Raw genomic sequence first — 25447 nt, 5'->3', positions numbered from 1 at the left:
AAGATTTATTCAAGAGAAAGTGCTTCACAAATGCAGCAAGTCAGCAACGTGTTGCTCCACTTCTGGCCCTTATGCAAGCAACAATTCGTCTTGCTATTAATTGACTGAGTTGTTGGATGATGTTCTCCTGAGGTTTATCGTGCCAAAATCTGTCGAATGGGTGCGTTAGATAGTCAAATCCAGAGCTGGTTGTAGGACCCTACCCATAATGCTATAAATGCTTCAGTCTGGGAGAGATCAGGGGAACTTTCTAGTCAGGGCAGAATTTGGTGAGTACGAAGACATGCAGCAGAAACTCTCGCTGTGTGAGGACGGATATGATCATTCTGAAATGTAACCCCAGGATGGCTTAACATGAAGGGAAACAAAGCGGGGTGAGCCATGTTGGCTCGTTCTGTGTTTTAAATCCTTGCCTACTGGCGCAGTCCGCCTCTGTCTAGTCGCCAGGAGACGCCTTCGTGGCCCATTAGTAGAGTCTTTGGTTGTAGTTCCTAGGGGCAGCTTGTTGATGACGTTAGCGGTCAGTCGGTCGTAGCAAGGGCAGAGGGAGATAGTGGCACATGTGACGTACGGCGGGCTGTGTATGCAGACTACGGATACACGACTGTGTAAACGGCCGGTGGTCGGTAGAGCTGTGTTGCTGTGTTGGTCGGCAATACTTGGGCCAAAGGTCGACGCAGTCGATCCACCCTGCATTAAGGAGACATAGTTTCTGACATGGTCGTTGGAGCTCTGTTCATTTTCTAATGCTGTCTGGTCTGCCCTTGCGGGTAAGATACTCATTACTTGATTGCCGCATGTGCTCCATTGTTGAAGTTGCTCCCTCTACGCTGGATTCCCTGTGATTCTCCATCACTCTGTTTGAACAACTGAAGTTACCTTTTTGTGCCTCTGTTTGACATTATTTGAGTGCCACATTTGTGTGTTTTATAATTTTCTTTAATTACAATCTGAACAGATTGTAATTAAATAAAATTATTGACATTGAACAATGTCTGCTTATTTGTCAGCTGCATCTGAAATTAATTGTCATATGTTCCAGGCCGCCACATGTATTAGTGCCCACTGAGGTCGAGATTGGGCTGATTTGTAATGGAAGTTGTTGCTTCCTTGACTGATGTAGCTACTATAAAATTGCCTACAGCCTTGGTAAGCAAATGCTAGCGGCCAGCGAATCTTCGTTCTTTGTGTAATTGGGTTCCTTTACTCTGGTGAGATTTACGCTTTCATGAAAATTAATATTTGTTTCAAATATGACTACGATTGTAGTTGTTCGAATGCTAGCACTCAAGATTTACCTGTTACCTTCTAAGCCAGTTAAATTAATCTGTCTGAGGATAGGATGTGATTATTACATTAAATTGTTATATTTTATTATAAGATTAACCGGTTAATCATTAATAATTCTTGGTAAAATTGTGGTTGATGTACGTAAGGTCTGGTCGGGACTTGGGGCCACGGAGCTTTGCTCTTGGTCGGAGCATTTTCGTATGTTCCATGATTATTAGGTATGAATACATGTTTGCTTGTTTTCTCTCGACCTTCCGAGCTGTTCGTAACGCTTGGAGGCACTGCTCCGGGGTCTTATTTGTTAACCGCCGGTCCACGGGGCGTAGCCTGTCCGCGTCGGCTGTGTACGTACGCGCGGGCTGCGCACCGCTTCCCGTCTCACTGTAGCCTCTGAGACGTTACGGCCTCCTGGTTTGCTACTGCATCCTTTATAAGTTGAGTTTCTATCTGGTAGCAATTGGGCGTTAATTTACCCAGTTGTGCCCGTATTTTTTTCATCTTATCAGACCTGGCCTGCCGCACCTGGCGAGTCCGTGGTTTCCCTGTCTGAAGTTTGGTTTTTTTTAACGTAATAGTTTTAATGTTGATATAACGCTCAGTTGTAAAGTGGTATTTTATTATTATTCCACTCTAGTATCTTTAATATGCCAAGGAGCCTTCCTGATTCATTGAACTTTCTCAAATCAAGTAATTCACTTTGGCCAGGGATGAAAGAAATTTATCTTTTTTATTTACTTATATTGAAACTATTGTGTGTTGTTTATCTGTAAATCTGAATTCAGCAGTTTCCATTTTTAATGTATGTTTGAACAATGCTCAATATTTATGGTGGTAAGCCGGCCGGAGTGGCCGCGCGGTTAAAGGCGCTACAGTCTGGAACCGCACGACCGCTACGGTCGCAGGTTCGAATCCTGCCTCGGGCATGGATGTGTGTGATGTCTTAGGTTAGTTAGGTTTAAGTAGTTCTAAGTTCTAGGGGACTTACGACCACAGCAGTTGAGTCCCATAGTGCTCAGAGCCATTTGAACCATTTATGATGGTAAGATTCAATAGTAATGTGTTTTGTCAGGCTGTTGAATTATAAGGTTTGTCTGTGCAATTAAATATTGTTGAAGTTTTGTGAAGTAACAAATGACTTACGATAAATGGCCTGCACCTTCCCATGCCGGTTTAGTTGTTCCCTTATCCTGAGGCGTCCACTGACATTTAAGTGGGCGTAGAGCATCGTCGATGTACCACTGTGCTGGAAACGTGCAGCCGATTACAATCAGTGGGATCCTGCTATGAAAAGAAACGGCACCTCTGACCACCGCTTTTGGTTGTAGGGCAGTATGACAGGCGACACTCAGGCTGTTCTGGGCATGTTCAGACGCATGTACGGCCTGGGGTCTCACTGAGTGGAGAAGAATTGTCTTCAGTGGCGATTCCCGCTTTGAATTTAACCCCGATGACTGGCGAAGACGTGTCTGGGCACACCCTGGACAGCAGTGGGTCGACAGACTCTGGCCGTACGGTCTGACAACCAGGAGTGATGATACGGGGTGACATTTCTTTTCATAGCATGACACCTATGATTGTCATCCGTGGCACCGTTACAACAGAGCGGTACGTCGACGATATTCTACATTCCATTTTGTTGCCATTCGTGGTAAGCCATCCTTGGCTTACATTTCAACAAGATAATGCCCGTCCGCACACTGCCAACGAGAGTTTCTGCTACTTGTTTTCGTGTTTGCAAACCCTACCTTGGCCATTAAGTTTGCCGTATCTCTCCCGCTTGCAACGTTATGGACAGTGCTCACCAATCGCTTCCCACGCCCGGGTTCCCGGGTTCGATTGCCGGCGGGGTCAGGGATTTTCTCTGCCTCGTGATGGCTGGGTGTTGTGTGATGTCCTTAGGTTAGTTAGGTTTAAGTAGTTCTAAGTTCTAGGGGACTGATGACCATAGATGTTAAGTCCCATAGTCCTCAGAGCCATTTGAACCAGTGCTCACTAAACACTTCGGGATTTTGACGACGTAACGCACCAGTTGGACAGAATTTAGCACGATAGCCTTTATGAGCACATCCAACGACTCTGTTAATCAATAGAAGCCGAGTAACTGAGTATATAAGGGCCAGAGTTAGACTAACACGTTACTAACTTGCTCAATTTGTGAAGCTCTTTCTCTTGAGTATATCATTCAGTTTTTATGAAACTGTAATCATTCGTTTGTCTGTGGATGTACATCAGATCTATCGATTTCCGTCCTATTCGGATAATTCCTCCGTAGTGCTTCTTTTTTGTGTTAGAGTGTAGCTGCTGTACATCGATCACACACTTTTGGATATAGAAGAAAAAATCTTTCGAACAAAAGGGGCTTAGCTTGAGGGAGGACGTAGTGTGATGTTCATTATTTTTCATAGGTGGAAAGGAAGAGAAAACGTAATAGTCGACTTCGATATTTTAAATGGGTGGGCATGTAATATTTTTACCTTTTAATAACACATTTGAAAACACGTACAATGCGTTAGGTTCTGTTGGATTTGGTTATGTAGGTGGGTCCGTTGATCATGGAGTATCAGTGACAAAGAACAGGCACACTGCATGGTTGCTTTAGTGTACAGGTTACATAGAATATAAACAACATTTCATTTACTGCAGGTTTAATGTGTTTATCTGTTGCACGAAGGCCATCGAATGTAAACAACATTTCACTCACTGCAAGGTTCGTGTGTTTTCTGTTGCATGAAGATCATTAGTCTGTGGTTTGCTGTCGTAGTGAGTAGACAACGTCTTCATAATTTTATCAGATCTTCAGAAAAAGCTGAGAAAATGTATATGGTTTTTACTGACGGCGAATGTCGCCAATATATATGAAAGCAACAGTGCCACTGTATGCTGGGAGATATCTTGATCGTCCAACACCTTCTCGACCTACCTTTGCAAACATAATACAAACATACCGGGAAACTGGAAACGTCGATAAAAAAATAAGAAAAAGTATATGAGAACGGAAATGGCTTCAGATCAGAAATCGGGGAGTGACATGCAACTGACACCTTAGCAGTTGTACCACAAAGTCCACGTGTTAGTACAAGGCACCTTGAACGTGAGGGTGGAATCAGCTAAAGAAGTTTTCTACGAATACTACATTTCAACAAATTTCACCTATAGCACCTATTACTTCATCAGGAGTCACATGACGATGACTTTCGACGAAAAGTACCTTTCTCTGAATGGAGGCTACGGAAGCCGCAAACAGATGGCATGTTTTTGAGAAAAATGTAATTTACAGATGAAGGATCATTTACAAACCATAGGTACCCCACAGTGGTTGAAAGAAATGGACAAACATAGACCTTGGTCAGTCATCGTGTGGTACGGTATTCCAAATAATCGAATTTTTTCTCCCCATTTTATTGATGGGAACTTAAATAGTGTGAAGTATTTTGAATTTTTGACAGAGGTGCTACCATTATTACAATAAGACATCCAAGTGGGCATACATGTTATCTGGTACGAATACAATGGAGATCCAGCCCATTCTGCACAGAGAGTTATAGATTTTCTGAACAAGTGGTTTGAAGATCGTTGGATTGGTCGGTCCAGCTACACAAAATGACCTAACGTCCCAGGACTTTTACTTGTGTGGTAAATAGAAACAAGTTTACAATGAAATTCTAACCACTCACGAAGACATGAAAGGTCATATTGCACGAGCTTGTTCTGCTATCATCTCGGATGAAATTCAGCGTGCAGTATTGTTCTCATACAGTGTTTTGCAGCATGTATGACTGCTAAAAATGGTTCAAATGGTTCAAATGGCTCTGAGCACTATGGGACTTAACATCTGAGGTCATCAGTCCCCTAGACTTAGAATTACTGAAACCTAACTAACTTAAGGACATCACACACATCCATGCCCGAGGCAGGATTCGAACCTGTGACCGTAGCATCAGCGCGGTTCCGGACTGAAGCGCCTAGAACCGCTCGGTCACAACGGCAGGCGTGTATGACTGCTAATGGCCCCAGTTTTGATCACGTGTTACAACAACGTTATCTGATGTCATTAAATTAGTTACTATATATTTAACCTTGTCTCATTGTGATTGCAAATCCACTTGTAGATGGTCAAGAACGTAATCTGATATAAGGTAATTACTGTACAACTTAACGTATGTTCAAATGTGTTATTAAGAGGTAATTAATACAGCATGCCAATCCATTTAAAATAACAAAGTTGACTATCATATCTCCTCTACCCTCACACCAACAAAGTTTTGAACACCAGACTATCACCTCCTTCAAGCTAAGTAGCTTTATTTGAAAGATTTTCTTCTGTCGCTAAAGTGACTGTGTTATTCAGGTGCCTGTCTAAGGCGTCTCACCCTGTATGTATAATACTGATAAGAACTGCTTTCAATTAGCAATGTGGGATCTGCGAGTTAACCTGAGACTCAAGCGTGCACCTCACGCTGCCTGTGTCAGGGGCTACCACAATGAGAAGATATGCATAATCCACAAAAATAAACAAGCAACACGTCCAACGCAATGTTACGTTTTTCAAATTGTAAATGTATGTTTATTCTAGAGAAATGACAACTAGAGCTACAATTATAGATACGACACTTGAATTCACTTTGCTAAACTTACTTGTGCCCTGTCGCCCACAGAAACTGTATTGTTGTACATTACATCCAGCATAGAAAATACACCCACATCTTGACTAATGAAACTGGCATATCAACATACGTTCGAAGTGCCCTCTGTTTGCATCAATACACGTTTGTAGACGGGTAACGACAGAGTGTTGCACAGATTGTAGAGTTTCTACGGATATTGCCGCACACGCCGCAGTAATACGATGTTGCATATCCACTACTTTCGTTGGGGAAAGGTGAAAAAATCTCTTTTGTTCTATACAGCACTGTTCAATAGTACCCACAAACTGTCCAATATGAAACTGTCCAGACCCATACGGTATTTTGTATAATCCTGGCGTTTTGAGGCCTACAGCATCTTTCACAGGCCGCATAAGTTGTTGAATTTTTCCTGGGGCCCTGTAGAACGAATCGACTTTTTGGTTTTTTAAGAGCCGGCTTATCGTTCCTGTTACTGAGCCACAGATCGACAAAAACGCAAGCTTCTTTGAGGCTTCCTCGGGGTCCTTCTGCTTACATCTGTTTTCGGAAAGATGGCGTGCGAAATCCGGTAGTTGGTGTAGCCGTTTTCCTCGAATACTTTCCGTCAGTGGCTCAGCTCCTTCAGCAGGTTTTCAATATTTGAGATGGCTTCCTCAGAACAGAACATTTCCGTGATGGGTGGTCATAGCTGTTAGCTTGCAGATATCCCGGCGGAGGTTCGAGTCCTTCCTCGGGCATTGGTGTGTGTGTTTGTCCTTAGGATAATTTACGTTCAGCAGTGTGTAAGCTTAGGGACTGATGAGCTTAGCAGTTAAGTCCCATAAGATTTCACACACATTTGATTTTTTAGCTTGCAGATACTGGTCCGAGTGGATGGGACTCCAGTAAAATTTCTGGCTGAGACATCCATCTGCTTTACAGCGGACGAGGATCTCAAGGAATAGCAAGGCACCACCTGTGTGTGTCTCCATCTCGAAATTGATGTCTTCATGGATATTGTTTGTTGTGGCCCAAGTATTGTCTAGCTTTTGACATCCATGAGACCAGACAATGAGCGTGTCGTCGACAAAATGATAAAACAACTAGGCTCTGTAGGACCTTTGTCCAGGAAAATGTCCTCGAGGTACTCCATTAACATTTTGCCTATAACTGGATATAAGTGGCTTCCCATTGTGAAACCGTCCGTCTGGTTAAAATATTCTGTTGACGTCAGAGTGTGCATAAATAAATCCAATAGTGTGGCCAAATAACTGGAAGAGCAGGTATATAGGCTTGTTGATGGGAACACTTGTCTTAATGACAACATATCAAAGCTGACCATATACCCATCAGGTTAGCCGAGAGCACTAACGTGTTGCTTCCTGGACTTGGGTAGTCGAGATGGCGCCAGATCGAATCCGCTCGGCGGACTAACGACGAGGGCCGGTGTGCTGGCCAGCCTGGATGTGAGTTTTTAGGCGGTTTTCCACATCCCACTGGGTGAATAGCGGGTTGGTCCCCACGTCCCGCCTCAGTTATACGACTCGCAGACATTACAAACATGTTCGCACTATTTCATGGGTTAAACTAGACGCAGACAGCTGGGGTGCACTGATTCCGTCCTGGGGGTACGGGGTGGCGACAGGAAGGGCAACTGGCCACCCTTTCAATTAGCCACGCCAAATCCGATCGTAACCATGCCGACCCTGCGAAAACTGCGTGATAATGCACAAGCGAAAGAAGAAGATCAAAGCTGACCATAGTATTTCCAAGACGCAGGCATTTAATTCGACTGATGAAGTCGGTCGTATTTTTCATGTGATGCATAACAGTGACCAACGTGCAGAGTTAGGAGGCTGGCCAGATGTTTCGCAAACCTATAAGTAATAGACAGAATGGTGTCCACGATGGGATGTAGAAGTGTGTTCTTCTTGTGAATCTTAGGAAGGATATACAATGTAGGTGGTCGAGGTGCCCGAGAGAGGAGATTTTTAATGACATGCTCTTCCAGTGAAGACCACTATAGAAGCTCCGTCGTGTCCTTCATTATTCTGGATGTTGTCTCCCTTAATAAATTTTTATATATCTCCGCCTCCAGCATCAATCGAATCTTAGTGTCATACTCAGCACAGCGCACAATGACTGCTGCATTGCCCTTGTCAGATGGCAAGGCTACAGGAAGAGGATTACTGCGGACTTCGTCAAGACGATTACACTCAGCTCATCTCGTGTTTGAGGTTGGCGGCTTGGATTTTGAAAGAATGCAGCTTCTTTCTCACCTAATTTCTTCTGCAGTTTCACTGTGCATCGTGCGAACTGCTTTTTCCACACCACTTATTATGTCACTGAAAGGGATACTCCGCAGCGATGCTTTCACAGCGACAGCATGGGGCAGAATGGAAAATAACAGAATGTGCCGTTATCAACTCGACGACGAGAAACTTCGGCACAGGTCCTATGTCGACTTTTAAGGAGGGACTTAATATGGCGCCATCGCCGCAGAATATCCCCTTCAGTTCATCAACTGTAGCCCCCTTATCGGAATTATGCAGCGACTTGTATAAATTAATAGGTGTAGCATAACAACTAAACCATTTCAGGATGTTGACACATTCTGCTAATATTATAATCAATATCGAAGGCTCCTCGGTGAAGATGGACAATTCATATTTAAATAAGTTGCTGCTACGCCTTCATGAGCGTGAGCTGGGTTATCACATTTTCTACAGTCATAGCTTCGAGTAAGACTTTCACAGACATCAGCTGCCTCAAAACGCGTAAAAATACGTTGCGGTTGAGTCGATAATTTCATGGCACCAACTGGGACGAAGATGGAATGATTTATGACGATATGCTTACTTTACTTAGAAATTTCGATCATACAGACTCGATTGTTTACATAAATGGCGTTGGGAACTCCCTGCCGATACGTGACATTTACAAGGATGCCGCCGTTAGAGATTTAGAAAGATATGGATGTCATCCACCGTATCATCTTAGGCTGCAGAAGAAGAAATAAAAGAAGAAGAATTGTTTTCTACACGCATTAGGTAATTTGAAACTATTATTTAACTGGATTGAAAACAAAAGATTTTGAAACTCTCTCTTACGTCTTATTATTTCACAAACGTACTCCTAGCCTTCTACCACAAGACCCACCGTGACATGCATCCATTCCCAGTGGACAGAGGAACGGTGCTGTCTGAAATCTACCCCCACCACCCCTCTGCGAGCCCCATCTACTGAAGAAGACCCAGCTAACCCAGTTTTACTTCGGTCTACTCTTAGTATCTGCCTGTGACGTTTGTACCAGCTTTAGCATTATCTTGAAGAGGAGTGGGAGCAGGAACAGTAAAAAGCGCTCTCATTTTCAAGGGGAAGCCCATGATGCCAACGTATCATCCAACCTCCTCGATGATGATGAGATTTTGTGGATTTAACGCAGTGTGATGCATCTATCACCTATTTTTCTCTGTGTAGGTGTCTGTATTTACGATACTTCTTGACTGTTATGTTCTCACTATTTTTACGGTTGATGAATGACTATACTTTAAGGGCGACCCTTATGGGTATGCTATCTTAGGAGCTTGATGACGATGATGTGATTGGTTTAACTACACCATCCAAGGATCCTGGTGTGTAACATATCCCTATTCATTTGAGTCTCTGTATTTTTTCAAGTTTAACTCAAACTATATCGTTCTTGCTGTTTCAGAATCGATCAGTTATGATATTGTAATATTCACAGTTTCGACGGTGTCAGGAAGGTTGGCATCCAATAATCATCCAATGCACTGAGATGCTGACTACACCGTCAAGCACGAGCATCGTATTTAAATACTTTTGTTAGCATTATTTCTGTTTAATAATCCATCAATGTCCAGGCATCTACGACGTTTTGGCATGGACGACCCATCAGAGGGCTGGCGCGTAAACATTAACGTATGTATTGAGACGTTGGACATGCCCTCCCACGTCTCTAACGGTCATAATTAATATAGCTCTCTTCCTCTCCGTATTTACGGTGTTCGGAAATTCCCATTATAAACTTTTAAGACTTGTTGAGAGGAACGAGTAGATAGTATTCTGAAACTATGTCCGGAAACGTACCGGTTCCGTGCTACAACAACTTAAAAACATGTTGGTAATGCGACCACCATTATAAGTAACTGATTAGGAGTGACCCAGTAGATCACTTGTTTTATAATTCCACTTATTAATGCACAAAGAAATTTATCATGTACTCGTTGAAGGGCTCTCTTAAACGTGACACACACGGCCTCTTCCATTTCAGGCGTGCTGCGTCTCCTTGGATCACCACAGTCACGCCTGCTGACGGTGAAGGTACCCTTTCTCTAAGCCGTTTCGCTGTTGTGGCGAAAAGATGCGATGGAGTCAAACGTTGTGTAGAATGATCTTGATAAAGGCTACCAACAGCTCTTCCATTAAAGTGATTTTCGCCATTCAGAAGGATCATGTTGATGTATTCTGCAAACGTGTACTCAACCGTGTTATTCTGACACTCCTACACTCCTAGACAGGTGAACGAGGCTTGAACCAGGTCAGAGATGTAGGATAGTAGTCAAACGACATCAGCTAATCTGACATATCCACGCCGCACCATTACTACCCTGTTGCGTACCTACCTAGCAAAAACATTTTCAAACAGCAGTAGCACAGAAGCGGCACGTTTGTGGACATGAGTTCCTATTCAAAATATTATGTAGTCAGTCCCTCTACAAGTCCTAGAAGTTTGTGACGGGAATTCCTGAAGACCCTGTATGTGTGTTTACATGTGTCGAGTGCTGTTGTTTTCATGTATACTTAATAAAATATGGTGGTTGTTTTCTTTGTTCTAGTGAGCCAGACACAGCAAGGCATACAACTGATAATGGATCGGTGGGTACCTTCAGGCCACCTATCACGCTCTGATGATGATGATGATGATGATGATGATAATGTCACAGAGATTTTATATCAGTATCTCAATTACTCCAGTGTGTGTGTGTGTGTGTGTGTAAATTTTCTGGTACTTACAGACAGTTGTGCTGTTTCAGAAATGCTCAATGACTTGGAACTGCAGCAACTATCGCCTACACTGGGGTTTCGCGATTGGCAACGTTGATGCATATGACCGGACTTCCACAGTCTGGAGCACCGTTGGTGGCCATCACATCTGGCAGCACAAGCATCACCAACAGCTGGACAGTCGTGAACAGCAACAGTGTTGTCAACGTCAGTGTCACTAACATCACGAGCAGAACTAGCCATCACATTGTGTGCTGCAGCATGACCATCACCTACATCTGGACAATCTGGGAGTGGTTTTTGTAATGTTAAAGGTGATCATTTATCTGCTAGCGGTAGCCTCTCTGTCCATTCTGACAGTGAAGATGAGGATGTTCAGTTATGTCACAAAGGTTTACCATTTTTAGTGGTTTCTAGCCATGCTTGGAGACAGGATCTTGCTTACCCTCATCCGTAATAAGGTGGAGTACTGAGATGTGACTCTTTTCATGAACGGCTGCCTACCCATTGTGGAAAGGAACATTCCAAGAACCTAAGTTATTCACGGTATCCCACAGTTAAATCCAATTGCTGCTATATGCTGCGAGTTTACTCTGACACCTAAGGAGGTTGTCTCAAAGAACGTCTTTATACGCAAGCGAGTTGATAGTAATTAGATATTCCCCACAAACCTTGAGGAAATCTGTAAATTTGAGAGCCATAATACCCATATATCTGTTCACGTATGCAGCCTGAAGAAATGGATGTCAGATGATGGCACATCTTAAGGTCGGTAGACCCTCTTACATTTCCAAACTCGCTGATCGGCGTGTGACATACGCAGATTTGTTGTTATTCTCTGAGGGTGAGAAACAACATTACTGCTGGATCAAAAGTATGTCGTAGTTTATTGCCTGCCAAATGTCGAAATCAGTAACCTCAAGGTCACACCCGCTGCTTGCAGTCCACAAGCGCTAAGCGCTGTGATTCGGCCACCCCTCAGAGCTTTATAGCCAAATATACACTGTTAATAGTGCAGTAGGTCACCACCAGCTCAGTGATCAGCGTTTCCTTGTGATATCGTGTTTTCATATGTAGTTTCAGTCTTCTGTGGAATGGTCCATCGACGTGTGTTTGGTAGTGATCGAGATGCGGTAGTAAGGGCCTACGTGTAGTGGTACTCCAGTCGGTGTGTGTAATGGGCGAAAACACATTCGAAAACAATCTAAAATTGTTCTATCGAATTTACTGAAGGTTTGTACTAATATTGACAACAATAAACGTGTTAGGAATAATGTAAATTTTGGGAAATTTCATAAAATTACAACAAAACGTTGTGATATTTCCGACTGTTTTCCATATCAACAGTGCAGTAACATCAGCAGAATCTGTAGATGTGAAAACTTATTTCGATTCTCCAAGACAGGCATATAAATCAGAAAGGAAATCTACGGAATTCGACTATTTGGACAAAAAGCTAGTGATTAGAACTGTACTTCGATTCTACAACAGAGAAGAGCATGCGACAGCTAGAAAAATACAGAGTGATCTCCGTGAAAAAATTAATCATTCTAGCTCAGAGACTTTCGTACTTTGTCTTTTCTGTTCACTTGGTTTTTGTCTGAGACAGTGTAATGATGGGCGAAACTTTTTAATGGGACGCAGAGACACTGCAGCAGCAAGAACGAAGTTTTGAGAGCAATGCACTTATTGCATGCTGAGGACAGTAGTCCTGTAGCATACTTTGATAAAAATTGGCTTTCAGGAAACCATACACACAAATATATTTTGCTCAACTTCAACGGAAATATTGGCCTGAAAATATGTACAGTTACTTTTGTAAAACGTATATCGGCAATTTGGGTGATGAGTGCAGTGACGAAGGGTCAGTAAGAGCCACAGATAAAAAATTGATGGGACGTAGGGACCATTCTCGAACGTATTAAGGCGAGCCGTCGTAACTAAAATTCTTGGGGCGGAAAACAAAAGTGTCTGCATGATATCACGCACGAAGTTTCTCGTAAATAATGTGTATTCATAAGTGACACGAAACAATATTAATGTTACAGATATTGCCAAAGTAAATTTTTATAGTTTTCTGTACGACTTCCTAGCTGGAAGTTTCTACAAGGTCTAATAGAAGACAAATTCATCAGCGACAACAGTTTTCGTTACACAGGTGGAACAGTTCCACACCTCTTACGGTACTTTATATTTCATATCTCAGAACACCTTTGTGTTTTCAAGATAAAATATGAATCACATGCATCTATAAACTTTGAGAGTATTCATATATTTTTTCCAGCCCAAATATGCTAGTGGTTCTGTTTTTTCCACAGGTTGAAGTAATAAATTATTTTTCTTCAGTATTTCATGTAACGATAATATTCATTTTTTTCTCGTAGTAGTTGGCAAGAATTTTCTTTTAGAACGTACTCTGTCGTTCTCTAGACCATAAATCGAGATGTCTATTGTTTTTTTTCGGAACTTTTGCTAGCATCTGAAATTATCACTAATTGCCAATGCTGTAAGATGGTGTGATGACCTTGAAGTGCTTATTTTTGTGACGGAAACTTGTGTACAATTAACGCAACATCTTTTGGATTGTTCTACCGAGGACCCAGTACATGAAGAAATGCCTACTGAGGAGAATTAATTCTTAAATTTTAAGAATTTTCTCTGCAAAGAGCGAGTACACTTTGCCATGTATGCCGACTTTAAATGTCTCTCGCCCCTGTTTCAGTCTGTGAGGGTAAGCCTACTGTCTCACATAGGACTCTCAGGGAATTACACACACCTTTTACATCAGAATTTCAAGTTGTATGCACGTATGATTCTAATCTTAATCATTTTGATTCGTACATTGGGTATAATCCTATGCGCTAGTTGCTCTAGCTTGGAAACCTAGCAAGAAAAGTTGATCTTTATAACAATGTATTTCCTATGACCAAAACATTTGTATTTGTATTTGTGGGCAGTCATTAGTACAGAAATCATGTAGGGACCACTGCCATCTAACTGGCAAATTCCGTGGTACTACATACAATGCATGCAGTTTGAATTACCAACTTCCATGACACATACCCGTTTTCATTCACCGTTTAAGTGTGTATAATGCTCACTTCCTAGTCCTACCCTTGGCTGATTACAGTGTGGAGAGAGATTAGATTAGTATTCTGCCTGACACAACTGAGATATATCTCTCGTTTTTGAAGAGACGCGGCAATAAAGTTACGTTGCATTTTCTTCACTCACTGAGATTCATAACGGCACTACCATAGAAACTTGCTGAAACCATGTGTCAGGAGGGTTTACATCTTACTGAAGCTGCATTTCCCAATAGTACAAAGTTTTAACTTGTAACGAAAAAGTGGGTTTCCCGTATGAATATCTAGATTCGAGGGAGAAATTCAGAGAAACCACATTGCCCTAAATTACCACTTTCACCAGCAGTTTTTCAAGCACCACTGTACCAGACGCAGAGTATGTGCACAAGGTGAGTGTTAGGCACAAGTTCAGCGTCTCTGATTTAGAGGGGTATACAAAGCTTTATATGGACACAGAAGTGCAGACATTTTCGAACGATTCTGGAGTGTATCCCTGGAAACGTACGATCTGGATACTGTCTACTACTACACCACACCAGGGCTTTTATGGGACGCTATGTTGAAAAATACATGTTAACATTGAACTTTTGACTGATGTTGACACGTTTCTGTTTTTCGAACATGGGACAAGTGGGGGAAATTGACAATGTGCCCGTAGTCACACCGAGGAAAATAGCCTATAAATGCGTGAACATTTCAGTGCATCTGGCAGCTAAAGTTACATTTGTCCACAGATATAAAAAACTTACACAGGCATGCCATGCTACAACTTCTAGCTGTGGAAGGGATTTACTTGCTGTCAGATAAGGAAATCGCCAGGCTGGGTACAAAAATCCTAGATTTGGCGCCAGATTCTGTAACTACGTGGAAGCAGATTTAACGTATCCTATTAGTGTGCAACATGGACACGGCGATTTGCTACTATGTCCAGGGCGCGATGTTCCAGAAAACGTTTCCCACCATGAGATAATGACAATGCTGGAGGGAAAAATGAAGTACTTACTAAATTGTGGTATGACTAGCAATGTCTCAAGTCACCTGCACTATTTGCTTCAGGTAGCGTCACTGGTTGAAGGAATACATTGATTTAAATTCCGAATACAGGGCTTGAACCACGTTTAATTTGGGAAAGATTATTACAAGCTGAGGAATCACTTAGTGTTCGGGAAAATTATGCAGAATGTTAGACAATATTACGAAATTCACTTACTTATTATATCGCCAAGCTAAATTTTAAACAGGCCACAATTTTCAATAAAGATTTTGTTGCTCTGTAGTTGGCTAAAGCTTCGATAGAATTCACAAAGCCTGCTTTTGAGTGTGTGTATATTACACCAGTCCAAATTCCAAATGTACCAGCTCCACTATGAGTTTGCAAAAACTCGTTTTGCAAATTCATTGTTACTCTACATGGATACAGACAGCTTCATCTACTGGGTGGATGGTTTTGATCCATATCAAATAACAATGTGCTACCCTGTTGTACGTATTTGAGACGTATGACTATGTGGCTGATAAGCTTTATGGTGTAATGCTGGCTAACAGTAACGTTATCGGCGTGATAAAGGGTGTGGTGAATGTGTTGCCAACTGTGGAGTTCGTAGATCACCGCTGGAAAATTTACCCATGTAACACAGACACTGGTGGTATCCTTAGACGGGAAAAGGGTGTGCAGCATGTGGCATCAGTGGCTCTCACGGTTGAAGACTACTTGAAGTGCCTGTATGGTACTGTTGCTGATGGTCCCCCCCCCCCCCTCCACATCTGGTGCAACAATTCAGTATTCATTCACGAAGACATGAAGTGCACACTGCATTTCAACTGAGAATTGTCCTGTCATGACATAATCAGAAGCGTGCTGACTGGATTGGAACCCTATCATGTGCACACTGTTCACTTGAGTGATAAAGTGTACTCATGTGTATTATGTACTCATACCCGTGTGTGTATGTGTGTGTGTGTGTGTGTGTGTGTGTGTGTGTGTGTGTGTGTGTGTTTGCACGCTGTGTATATGAGTTTGTTTTTTTGCACACAATGTGTGTGAGTTATATTGTTTTGCACAGCATGTGTGTATTATATACCACCTGCACATTTCATTTAAGTTTCGTTGCTGCTGGGAATACCAAAAGAGACTGCATTTAGTTGTGTGTTATGTTCCACAGGGGTAATATAACAAAATACTTTGTTTTAACAGTAGTTAAAGTGTGTCAATCAAAAGTAAATGAATAAGTCTGTCAACTGTACTACAACATTATAAATTGTTCTACAACTACACTCCTGGAAATTGAAATAAGAACACCGTGAATTCATTGTCCCAGGAAGGGGAAACTTTATTGACACATTCCTGGGGTCAGATACATCACATGATCACACTGACAGAACCACAGGCACATAGACACAGGCAACAGAGCATGCACAATGTTGGCACTAGTACAGTGTATATCCACCTTTCGCAGCAATGCAGGCTGCTATTCTCCCCTGGAGACGATCGTAGAGATGCTGGATGTAGTCCTGTGGAACGGCTTGCCATGCCATTTCCACCTGGCGCCTCAGTTGGACCAGCGTTCGTGCTGGACGTGCAGATCGCGTGAGACGACGCTTCATCCAGTCCCAAACATGCTCAATGAGGGACAGATCCGGAGATCTTGCTGGCCAGGGTAGTTGACTTACACCTTCTAGAGCACGTTGGGTGGCACGGGATACATGCGGACGTGCATTGTCCTGTTGGAACAGCAAGTTCCCTTGCCGGTCTAGGAATGGTAGAACGATGGGTTCGATGACGGTTTTGATGTACTGTGCAATATTTAGTGTCCCCTCGACGATCACCAGTGGTGTACGGCCAATGTAGGAGATCGCTCCCCACACCATGATGCCGGGTGTTGGCCCTGTGTGCCTCGGTCGTATGCAGTCCTGATTGTGGCGCTCACCTGCACGGCGCCAAACACGCATACGACCATCATTGGCACCAAGGCAGAAGCGACTCTCATCGCTAAAGACGACACGTCTCCATTCGTCCCTCCATTCACGCCTGTCGCGACACCACTGGAGGCGGGCTGCACGATGTTGGGGCGTGAGCGGAAGACGGCCTAACGGTGTGCGGGACCGTAGCCCAGCTTCATGGAGACGGTTGCGAATGGTCCTCGCCGATACCCCTGGAGCAACAGTGTCCCTAATTTGCTGGGAAGTGGCGATGCGGTCCCCTACGGCACTGCGTAGGATTCTACGGTCTTGGCGTGCATCCGTGCGTCGCTGCGGTCCGGTCCCAGGTCGACGGGCACGTGCACCTTCCGCCGACCACTGGCGACAACATCGATGTACTGTGGAGACCTCACGCCCCACGTGTTGAGCAATTCGGCGGTACGTCCACCCGGCCTCCCGCATGCCCACTATACGCCCTCGCTCAAAGTCCGTCAACTGCACATACGGTTCACGTCCACGCTGTCGCGGCGGGCTACCAGTGTTAAAGACTGCGATGGAGCTCCGTATGCCACGGCAAACTGGCTGACACTGACGGCGGCGGTGCACAAATGCTGCGCAGCTAGCGCCATTCGACGTCCAACACCGCGGTTCCTGGTGTGTCCGCTGTGCCGTGCGTGTGATCATTGCCTGTACAGTCCTCTCGCAGTGTCCGGAGCAAGTATGGTGGGTCTGACACACCGGTGTCAATGTGTTCTTTTTTCCATTTCCAGGAGTGTATTTTAAGTTGTTGGAGGAATAAAAATGTAAAATCGCATTAACTGTAGAAAACCTTCCTAACGTGGATTATATGTTTTGTAAATTTTGAATTTTCCGCTATTTTTTACAAAGGGCAGTTGGTCTATTAGGAGAAATCTGGCGACAACGCGTGATGTCATTAATGACGTCACAGTGGGTGGACTTTGGCAGCGATACATTTGATGCCAGAAGAGTCACAGCCTACTTACTAATGGCCTAAGCATTTTTTCAAACACTTAGAACAATTTCTTGTTACAATGATCTACATTGTATGAAGCAAGCAATATCATAATGAAGAACTGTTATCTACTACATTTTAGGGCTTGATTTAGCCGAACAAGGTAATAAACAGGACAAATATCCGTGCGCAGTGCCTACAAAAATAATGATCGTTCATACTGTAGTTTCTTTTCTGTCACAGAGACTACAAAATTTTAATTTTGTACAATAACACAACGCAAGAAACATTTGTAGGTCGAACTAAACCGGAAAATTACAATAATACTGATGGAAGTCACATCATGTTTTTTTTGTTTGCTTGGAACTTGCATATTAATACAGTCAAGCAATAAAGAAACGTTTTGTACCACTGACAAATAAGCAATAATATGAAGGGTGCTGTAACTCTTGCGGTTCATGTTGATAGGGCTTGCAGTGCAGGAAAGAAACTGATTCCGAAGCAAATGTGTTTTAGATCGAACACATAAATGAAACAATGGACAATGATTGTGTTCTCTTTGCACCCCGTATCTTGATTAGGCTGATTTCTACATCTACATCTATATTCCGCAATCCACTTTATGGCCTGTGGCGTACAGTAATTTTCAGTGATGAAGTAACATTTCATGTTACCAGTAACGTGCGCATATGGGGACTCCAGAACCTTCATGAGATTATTGTGCACGAAAACGACTCTCCTGAACTGAACGTTTTTTGGGCTGTTTCTCGTGAAAAATTGGACGGGCCCTTCTTTTTTGAGGAAAACACAATGAGTGGAAGAGCTATTTTCAAAAGCTGCAGAATTGGCTTTTTTCACAACTTCAGGAGCACTCCGATGACTTCATTTTGCAACAGGATGTAGCTCCCCAACACTGACACAACAACGTACGTCAGGTTTTCAATGACACTCTGCCTCAACACTGGACAGGGCGCACGAGACCCCGAGACACAGGCCCACATTCTTGTCCACCAAGATCGTCTGACATGACTCCATGCGATTTCTTCTTGTTGCAGTATGTAAAGAAAAGTGTGCTCATCCCCGTTTTCCTCGTGACATAGATTATGTGAGGTACAGAGTAGCAGCCACCACAACTTATGTAAAAACAGGTACAGTGTGTAAAATTTATGACGAATTTAGTTATCGTCTAGACGTTGTTCGTGTTGCTGTTGGTGGGCAGATAGAGCGTTCTTAGTGCCACAGCTAAAACTTTAAGATTTTGTGAGTTTTCTGCACTTTGTAAGTAGGCTGTTTATGTTTTCTCTATGTAAGTAGGCTGTTTATGTTTTCTTATTGGCAACGTTACGTAGCGCTCAATATGAAAATCACTGGCTGTGCTGTGTGCAGTCTGTCGCTAGTTTGCATTGTTGTCTGCCATTGTAGTGTTGGGCAGCGGCAGCTGGCTGTGAACAGCGCGTAGCGTTGCGCAGTTGGAGGTGAGCCGCCAGCAGTGGTGGATGTGAGGAGAGAGATGGCGGAGGTTCTAATTTGTCATGAACTGATATATATATTATGACTTGTGATGATATTAAGGTAAATACATTGTTTGTTCTCTATTAATATCTTTCATTTGCTAACTATCCCTATCAGTAGTTAGTGCCTTCAGTAGTTTGAATCTTCTATTTAGCTGGCAGTAGTGGCGCTCGCTGTATTGCAGTAGCTTGAGCAGCGAAGATTTTTGTGAGGTAAGTGATTTATGAAAGGTATAGTTTAATGTTTGTCAAGGCCATTCTTTAGTAGGGAATTTTGAAAGTCAGATTGCGTTGCGCTAAAAAATATTGTGTGTCAGGTTAAGCACAGTCCTGTAGAATTGTTGAAAGGGGACGTTTCATAGACGAATTTAGTTATCGTCTAGACGTTGTTCGTGTTGCTGTTGGTGGGCAGATAGAGCGTTCTTAGTGCCACAGCTAAAACTTTAAGATTTTGTGAGTTTTCTGCACTTCATCCCATGTTTGTAGTAAGTTTTTATGAACAAATATGAAGTTTTGAAATCAGGTCATTTTTTTAAATGCCCTGTATAATCAGTCCAAGATTTGTTAGCTGTTGCCTCTGACAATTCATCTCAAGAAAACCACAATTCTTTGAACGCTAAAATTCTAGAAATCGTGCAGGAAAGTACCACCGCTGCGTAACTACAAGTAAATGAGGAACGACTTTGTGTTACCCACTGCGCGAAGTGGCATAGTACCTAAACTTCTGGATTCATATTTAGAAAGGGTTCAAGTTTCCACCAATCCATTTGTCTCATTTTTGTCCAGTCCGAGTCGTCGCTTGTTATATCTCCGCTATAGGTAAAATATCTCACCTTGGAAAGGAGTAAATGCAAAATGATGTGTGTAACAGAAGAAAATCTTTCGTACTATTCGATTACAGCATAATTACGAACATTTAGTATTTGGCACAGATACTAAAAATTAAGTGATAAAACCACAAGGCGTACGCAGATAGACCTTATCTAAGAGATCAACTGCTGTGTTTTTTATTTATTCGCTTTAGGCTGTACGATTTTTTTTTTTCGAAAGTAACTCTGGGACTTCAGCATAAATCGTTGGAATAAAGGGGACATAGTTCTACCGAAGTAATTCTCGGTAAACTTAGAGCACCAGTATTTCCGTTAAACACTAGGGTTTCAGAGTTCCTCCATCGTATATTTATCCACATAACCGTAAAGAGATATCAGGGAGCCAACAGAGACATGCAGAAAGTCGTTCATCGTTCCAGAATGGAGCAGGAAGAAGCTTATATTGCTAAAAAATAGCATCTGATACATACTCGTCAGTAGTTTATGGTGTGTACCGGATGTCTCTCCTATGGGTCATCAGGCGCATTTTCTCCAGTGTTTCGTCAACTTCGTTTTTGCAACATGTAGCTGGAGTCAGCCCAAACAAATTCTGCTCATCACGCCTTTCATACGGCACCCATTACAAACAAAATGACTTTTAAATCGGAATTTTGTGTGTCCATTCGATAGAGCGGTTCCAGATTAATCTAGTGCATTATTCGTTTTATCGATACGTATTAAACAACGGCAAAACATGAAAAATGACCAGTACTCTAGCAGCGACTTACACTATGTGATCTAAAGTATCCGGACACCTGGCTGAAAATGATTTACAAGTTCGTGGCGCCCTCCATCGGCAATGCTGAAATTCAATATGGTGTTAGCCCACCCTTAGCCTTGATGACAGCTTCCACTCTCGTAGACATACGTTCAATCAGGTGCTGGAAGGTGTCTTGGGGAATGGCAGCCTATTCATGGAATGCTACACCGAGGATAGGTATCGATGTTGGGCGGTGAGGCCTGGCACGAAATCGGTGTTCCAAAACAACCCAAAGGTGTTCTATAGGATTCAGGTCAGGACTCTGTGCAAGCCAGTCCATTAAAGGGATGCTACTGTCGTGTAATCACTACGCCACATGCCCTAAATTCTGAACAGGTGCTCGATCGTGTTGAAAGATGCAATCGCCATCATCCAATTCCTCTTCAACAGTGGGAAGCAATATGGTGCTTAAAACATCAATGTAGGCCTGTGCTATGATAGTGACACGCAAAACGACAAGAGGTGCAAGCGCTCTCCATGAAAAACACGGCCACAACATAACCTCCGAATTTTACTGTTGGAACTACACACGCTGGCACATGACGTTCACCGGGCATTCGCCATACTCACACCCTGCCATCGGATCGCCAAATTGTGTACCGTGATTCGTCACTCCACACAACGTTTTTCCGCTTTTCAATTGTCCAATGTTTACGCTCCTTACACCAAGCGAAGCGTCGTTTGTCATTTACCGCCGTGATGTGTGGCTTATGAGCAGCCGCTCGACCATGAAATCCAAATTTTCTCACCTCCCGCCTAACTGCCATAGTACTTGCTGTGAATCCTGATGCAGTTTTCAATTCCTGTGTGATGGTTTGGATAGATGTCTGCCCATTACACATCGACCCTCTTCAACTGTCGGCCTGTACGCTTTTGTGCTGTACGTGTCCCTTCACGTTTCCACTTCCCTATCACATCGGAAACAGTGGACCTAGGGATGTGTAGGAGTGTGGAGATCTCGCATACAGACGTATAACAGAAGTGACACTCAATCACCTGACCTCGTTCGTAGTCCGTGAGTTCCGCGGAGCGCCCCATTCTGCTCTCTCACGATGTGTAATGACTAATAAGGTCGCTGATATGGAGTACCTGGCAGTAGGTGGCAGCACAATGCACCTAATATTAAAAACGTAAGTTTTTGGGGGCGTCCGGATACTTTTGATCACAAAGTGTAGCAGCGGTTCTGCATGGCAGTAGCAGCCAACTTGGGTCAGGACGGCTCTGTCACTGCTGTGGTACTGGTTATTCTTTGTGTGTTACTGTCCCTGTTAACAGACATCGGTAAAATGAATATCACACAAGACTGTTTTGGGCCGCTCTGCCGAATGGGCATGGAAAATTCCACTTAAAAATGATTTTGTTTGCAACAGCAAACAAACCAACGCTTTTCACTGCCGCTGGGCGTCGCTTGAAAGACGTGATGAGCTTATCTGTTTGGGCTCCAGCTGCACGTTATAAAAACTGTACTGCAAATACCTTCCGAAACACCAGAGGAAATGCACCTGACGACTCTTAGGAGAGGTATGCTGTACATGCTGATTTGTGGAGTACACAGGGTGTCCGAAGAGAAATGATCAGTACTCAGGTATACGACAGTAACGGGCTACGAGAAATTATAAAGAGAGTCCTACAGGGTTCATTTTTGGGTCCACTCTTATTCCTATGGCAGAGACATCCCGAGAAAGAGGTTGAATAAAAAGATGTAGGTTGGGCTGAAATTAAATGTCAAAGAAGTTGGCTTGGTAAGATACATACGTCCACGCCACAAGCCCAAAAACGAATGTACATTAAATGTGTTCTGTCTCGGAAACTATTTGGAATAGGTCACATGTCCGTATGAAGTTTTTTGCTTCAGACGATCTTTTGTGTCATATCCCTGAATATTTATCATTTCTCCTGGGACACACTGTGTATACCGGGTGGTCGGAAACTGTCTGAGCCGCGCGGGGTAGCCACGCGGTTTGAGGTGTCTTCCGGCCGGTGTAGCCGTGAGGTTCTAGGCGCTACAGTCTGGAACCGAGCGACCGCTACCCGGTCGCAGGTTCGAATCCTGCCTCGGGCATGGATGTGTGTGATGTCCTTAGGTTTGTTAGGTTTAATTAGTTCTAAGTTCTAGGCGACTGATGACCTCAGAAGTTAAGTCGCATAGTGCTCAGAGCTATTTGAACCATTTTGAGGCGTCTTGCCACGGTCCGCGTGGCTCCCCCCGTCGGAGGTTCGAGTCCTCCCTCGGGCATGGGTGTGTGTGTTGTCCTAAGAGTAAGTTAGTTTAAATAGTGTGTAAGCTTATGGACCGATGACCTAAGCAGTTTGGTCCCATAAGATAAAAAAAAGTCTGGAAAGCTTGTAAGAGCGTTGCAGAATATGTTGTGCAAGAAATATTTGTTAAGAAAAAAATTCGATACGCTGTGCCGTTTCAGAGTTAATTAGCATTGAACTTGGTCAATCAGGCTGCTGTGTGCGCAAATTCAAGCGGCCAACCAGATACAATTAGTGTCAGTAGTTCTCATAGCGTAGATTATAGCGTACGAGATTGCTCAGCCTTTGGCTCGGATTCGGTCCTTACTGCCGTCCCATGTCCAATTTTTGTATCGCTCTCTTGTTCGGTTTTAGGAAACCAAATGAAGCATACGCCTGATTGGCTAACTTCAATGCAAGTCACTAGGAAAGAATCGAATTTTTTTCTTAACAATTATTTGTCAGCACAGTTTACTGTCAGCAGTCTGTCCCTGTGCTTTGTCGGTTTCAGAATGTATATATAGGATGAAAATTAACGAAACCGTCAAACAGTAGGGACGGATTCGTGGCCGGAAATGGAAGGAGAAAGGTCATGCGCTTTCTAGAATCAATACTGGCCATGATCCTGGAAAGTTTTAAGCAAATCTGGTTTACAGAGTGAACAATAAATTTTAGCAAAGGAAACAGATGCAGAGAGAAACAACAAAAGAAACGGTCATTATCATTAATAAAGAACAGGAATGTGGACAAAATTCTCTTATGGGTGTGCTTGCTTCATTAAAAAAAAATTATGTTGTGGCACATCAATACCATTATTATGGTACTGATGTGCCACAACATAAAAACAAAAATTACAATTCACCACTCAGCTACGGAGGCGAGCATTCGTTAGAGGTGATTTAGAAAAGAAGTCCTTAGGGTAAGGTTTCATTAGTCGGACCACAGCCTAAGTCGTACTCCAGTAATAACTGATCCCACGCTTATAAAATGGAGTATCAAATGGTGTAAAACTGAATTTAATAATCGTGAGAGTAGGCAAAGACAAGTGAGCGGGCAGCTGGTTCAAATGGTTCAAGTGGCTCTGAGCACTACGGGACTTAACATCTGAGGTCATCAGTCCCCTAGAACTTAGAACTACTTAAACCTATCTAACCTAAGGACGACACACACATCCATGCCCGAGGCAGGAGTCAAACCTGCGACCGTATCGGTCGCGCGGTTCCAGACTGAAGTGCCTAGAACCGCTCGGCCACCACGGCCGGCGCCGGCAGCTGGTTGTCGAGACAGAAAAATAGTTAACATGTACAATATTGCGGCGTGCAGTGCTTGTGTTATTTCGAATTACGATATAATGTTCCTTCGAACATGCGTGCATGTCCGAAGAAACAGTCACTGCGGCGATTACAGCCATTGTGAAATACGTGAAATGTATTCGCAGTTGGGAATATGGACAACCATCAGCTGTATAATGGAATGACGACACGTCGTTGACGACATATGGAAGTTTGGGTGTGGCCGTGAGTCGTGCTCGGATAGCCAAATGGTATGATGCAAGCACACCCATAAGAGAATTTTGTCCACATTTCTGTTCTTTATTAATAGCCGGCACGGTAGCTCAGCGTGTTCGGTCAGAAGGCCGATTGTTCTCTGTAATAAAAAAACTGAGTGAAGAAATCAACTATCAGCTTAAGCGGGTGTCATGTGACGTCCGCCCAGACCAAATGGAACGAACAATACCGAACAAAATTAAAAAAAAAAAATGCTAAGGCGACCACTCGGGATAAGCGGGAAATCCGGGTTCGAGTACCGAACCGGCACAAATTTCCATTGTCGTCATTCCATTATACAGCTGATGGTTCTTTATATTCACAACTGCGAATACACTTCATGCAGCGAACAACTAAACATCAACTCCTTACAGAAATGAATAAGAAGCCCAAAGAAAAGACAAATAAAAAGAAAAAACCTGTTCAAAACCGTATAAAAAAGAGGCTGATTGATGTAACCTTTAACGAGAACAAAAAAATAAAGGACAGAGGAAACTGATTATACCAACTGTTTAAGGAAGATCTAGAACAAAACATGATTTAGTGTATCAGATGTAAAGGTTGGGTACATTATCTGCATGCTGGCGTAGAAAGCAAAATTAAGAAGTATTTCTATGATATC

Source organism: Schistocerca serialis, chromosome 3 (genome assembly GCF_023864345.2).
Source record: "Schistocerca serialis cubense isolate TAMUIC-IGC-003099 chromosome 3, iqSchSeri2.2, whole genome shotgun sequence".
NCBI lineage: Eukaryota > Metazoa > Arthropoda > Insecta > Orthoptera > Acrididae > Schistocerca > Schistocerca serialis.
Note: the sequence above shows the minus strand (reverse complement) of the source record.